The following is a 4,453-nucleotide window of genomic DNA, read 5'->3' as shown; positions in this document are numbered from 1 at the left end:
ATTTGCAGAGGTACAGTTTGGAACTGTACTGGATAAGACATATGAGAGTACTTTAAGAAAATTTAAATTTTGTCAGAAGTACACTTCTCATTATGACTGTCAGAGGTACAGTTATCTTGTTTGAGTACTAGACTCTTTGATGTTTCCAAACGTCTACCGTAACTGGGGATCATAACGGGAACACTCGGGAGACTATGTCCTCTTAGTAAGAAGAACTTACAATACAAGACTAGCATTGTACCCTTACTAACAATAGGGAAAATGTTTTTTTGTTTACAAGGCCGCTCGAAGAGCAAGACTGTGAAAATGCATGGCCATGCTCAGATGGATTTTAGAAATCATCTGCTTATTGACAGTCGAACTCGGAGATCGAGAAACTCTTCTGAACGTAATAAGGATGACAAAGAATCTTACCTTATAGTTCACGAAGAAACATTAAGTGACATAGGAAATGAGATATACACTGTATGCACACTTGTCCGGAAGGACAAATGGGAGATTGAAAGGAATGGTGTCCTTCCAACAAGTGTATTCTTCCGATAGAGGGTTCAGAATTATTACAGAGCTAATTCTTCAGTAAGGTCAAGTGATCGGAATGCCTAGGTGGAGGCCGCTTCCGATCAATAGTATCGAGGTACAATTGATATTACAGCTTAATCTTAACTGAACTCTTCGAGTCAAACCCAATCGAATCAGCGATCCAAGACGACGAATTAATCCGAAAGGATTTAATGAGTCAGAAGAGTTTTACGAATACAGACGTCGGAAATCGAGCCTAGGGTGTCGAGATCGAACGTCGCAAAATTACAAGCAAAAAGTATGAGCGTAGCCGTAGCTAAGCTAGGCTAGCTTATCGCAATCCTACGCAAGCTAGCAGCATGCTAGCATGGGTGCCTGGGTGCGCATGGCTACTATCGCAAGCCCCACAAGCACTAGGTAGCCCATCGCAGCTAGCAGCGTGCTAGCCTGGGTTCCTGGGTGCTCATGGGAACTATCGCTAGCCTATCGCACCAAGCACATCACCCATGTACATGTGCGTAAGTGTGAGCACCATCGCAGCCCACTAGCACCACGCACATCACCATAGCAATGCTAGGCACATGCGTGAGTGCATGTGTGTGTGCACCATAGCACAGCAAGCTGGCAAGGCAGTGTTGGCCTTCCGTGAGTGCTAGGTACCATCGCAGACCACGCACCAAGCACAGCTAGCTGGCAGGGAGCGCTGGCCTTGCGTGTGTGCTAGGCACCATCGCAGGCCACGCACCAAGCACAGCGCTAGTGCGTGCTGGTCTGGATGCACGTAGCTGTGCAAGCACGGGCGACTAGTGCTGGCTGGCTAGGGCCATGCATATGCTGGTCTGGCTATGCGAGAGCCACGCATGCATGTGCGTGTGCCTGCGATAGCAAGGCAGCAGCACCACACATGCGTGTGCGTGTGCCTGCGATAGCATGGAAGCAGCGCCCAGCACAAAGCGTGGCTTGCAAGCAACACGCAAGTGCTGGGCTGGGTGATGCGTGGTGCGCCAACCAAGCATGCTAGGTGGATGTGCGTGCTGGCAGCACCAGATGGCATCCAACCTAGCGGCCTTGCAAATGGCGGTTTAAGGAGAAGTGGGGACCAAAGCCACCAAGCTTCCCTTGGGGAGCAAGGCAATGGTCCCCCCCCCCATGGGATATGGACCTCACCTAACCCATTCTCTCCTTTTGCCACTTGTTGGCTTGTGATTGTTTTGCATAATAATTTATTTTGGAATTAAATAAATTATTGCAATTGCACATGATCCCACATTGATCATGAAATGGGGTTTCAAGTCCCCATTCTCTATTAATACCCACTTGGTTGGGATTTTGAGAGAACAACCTTGAGTAGAATTAAAAAGGCAACTCTAAGAAAAGAGTAAACATTTGATTCGTAAAACTCATAGTTATTTTGTCCGGGTCTTGACTAACCTTCAAGACTTAGGACACTCGGGTCGGGTCGAGGGTACGATCCGTCGGAGATCTCGTCTTTTCGGGAATTTGAAGTAAGAGCTCTTTGGGAGCGAAGTACGCGTCAAAGGTATAATTCTTGTTCTTAATCTTGTTTGATTAAGTTTATTATGCTTGTTTAATTGCTTTAATTAAGGGGTGGGTCTTGGTGGGTTTCCTTCCGCGTAGTGTCGGGTCACTACGAAACCCTACATCTAATAGTAATACTTGTCATCGCAACATGAAGAAACATAGGTAACTTAAGGCTAGTTGGGTTGCAAAACAGTTTCTTGATGTGTTTAAAACAAGGCCACATTGGCCTACAAAAGAAATTTTAAATTGTATTAGGAAAACATATAAGGTCTTGGTTAAAAGGGACTTCTCATACAAGGTGAAGTACATTGCCCACAAGCTTTTATATGAATCCATGTATGACCACTACAAGAAAGTTGGTGGATATTTGGCAGCTGTCAAGGCTTGTAGTCTAGGAACAAATTGTTTGCTTCTCAGTGACACACAAAAGAACCCCCCCTGTATTCTAAAGATTGTACACATGTTTTGAAGAATTAAAGAGAGTTTGGAAAGAGGGATGTAGAAAAGTTTTATGTGTCGATGCATGTTTTTTGAAAACATTCTTATATTTGGTGGACAAATTTTATTTGTTGTGGGGAGGGACTCAAATAACCAGATCTACCTAATGGCTTGGGCCATTGTTGAGGGTGAGAACAACCTCTCTTGGGGGTGGTTCTTTTTGCAGCTTTAATCAAGCCTGGAATTAGGTGAAGGAGACAACATTTGTATCATCTTTGACTTGCATCACAGACAAGTTTAATTTAATTACTGCATTTTAACAACGTCATTGCTTCCTATATGTTACCTTAATAGCTTAATGTGACAGTTTTACTTACTAATTTGATCACTTATTGTTTACTACCTATTTGTTGCTGTTTGAAATTCTTGCAGTCAATCTTGAATGTTGTGTCTAATGTCTTGTCAAAGGAAGAGCATCGCCATTGTGCAAGAAATAAATTTGTGTTGTGGCACAAATCTTACATAGGTGATGAGATGAGACTCTTATTTTGGAAAATAGCTAAGTCTTTCAGCATGGCAGATTACAAAGATGCACTCCAAGAGTTAGCTGAACTGAACATGGAAGCAGCTGAGTCTTTTAAAGGATACAATCCTGAGTTCTTTTGTAGGGTTTTTCTAAAGACAACATTTACGATCGATGCCATAACAAGCAATATGGCAGAAATGTTCAACGGTTATATAATTAGTGAAGGACTAAACATCTCTTAAACATGATAGAGGAGATAAGAACAACCCTTATGCAATGATTAGTTCAAAATAGACAAGAAATGGAGAAAGCTACGTCTGTGCTATGTCCTAGGATTCAATTAAAGTTAGACAAGGAGAAAGATAAAGTAGCACAGTATGAAGTTATCCCATCAACAAACAACCTCTTCAATGTGACTTATCACTTAAATCAACTTCTTGTTGATTTGCAGGCAAGAAGTTGCACTTGCTGAAGATGGAACATGGTTGGGATCCCTTACTACCACGTTGTTGCATTTATTTATTTCCAAAATAAGGAAGTCGAAGAGTTTGTTTATCATTGCTATAGAAGAGATATTTACTTGATGGCTTATGCAAGTTTAACTTCTCAATTTTGTTTTTATTTTTATCTTACTTAATCATGTTTATATTGATGAGTTTGATGCTAAAGTATTTGTTTATAGAGGCTCAATAACCGCATCGCATGGCTATACCGCAAGCCAAGTTGGCTTGCGGGGTTGTTGTGCCTAGTCGCACGCATGCTAGCTCCAGCATGGATGGCTGGGCTAGTCAAGGCCTTGGTGAAGACATCAAGCAGCTGGCGCACAAGGGCGATCATGAAAGGAATGGTGTCCTTCCAACAAGTGTATTCTTCCGATAAAGGGTTCAGAATTATTACAGAGCTAATTCTTCAGTAAGGTCAAGTGATCGAAATGCCTAGGTGGAGGCCGCATCCGATCAGTAATATCAATGTGCAATTAATGTTACAACTTAATCTTAACTGAACCCTTCGGGTCGAACCCAATCGAACCACCGATCCGAGACGACGAATTAATCCTAAAGGATTTAATGAGTCAGAAGAGTTTTACGAATACTGACGTCGGAAATCGAGCCTACGGCGTCGAGACTGAGCGTCGCAAAATCACAAACGACAAGTACGAGTGTAGCCGTAGCACCACAATGGTCTAACCATGTGGATGCTAGGCTAGTTCGAGCTAGCATGCACCTAGCATGGTTAGGCGCACCATCGCAAGCTCAAGGCGCACCATCGCAGCCTAGGCATGCGTATGACAGCCTATCGCAAAGCACCACAAGCCCCAGGCAGCCCATCGCAGCTAGCAGCGTGCTAGCCTAGGTGCGCATGGAAGCCATCGCAAGCGCCACAAGCACCAGGCAGCCCATCGCAGCTAGCAGGGTGCTAGCCTGGGTG

The sequence above is a fragment of the Chenopodium quinoa genome, unplaced genomic scaffold (genome assembly GCF_001683475.1).
Source record: "Chenopodium quinoa cultivar QQ74 unplaced genomic scaffold, ASM168347v1, whole genome shotgun sequence".
Classification (NCBI taxonomy): Eukaryota; Viridiplantae; Streptophyta; class Magnoliopsida; order Caryophyllales; family Amaranthaceae; genus Chenopodium; species Chenopodium quinoa.
Note: the sequence above shows the minus strand (reverse complement) of the source record.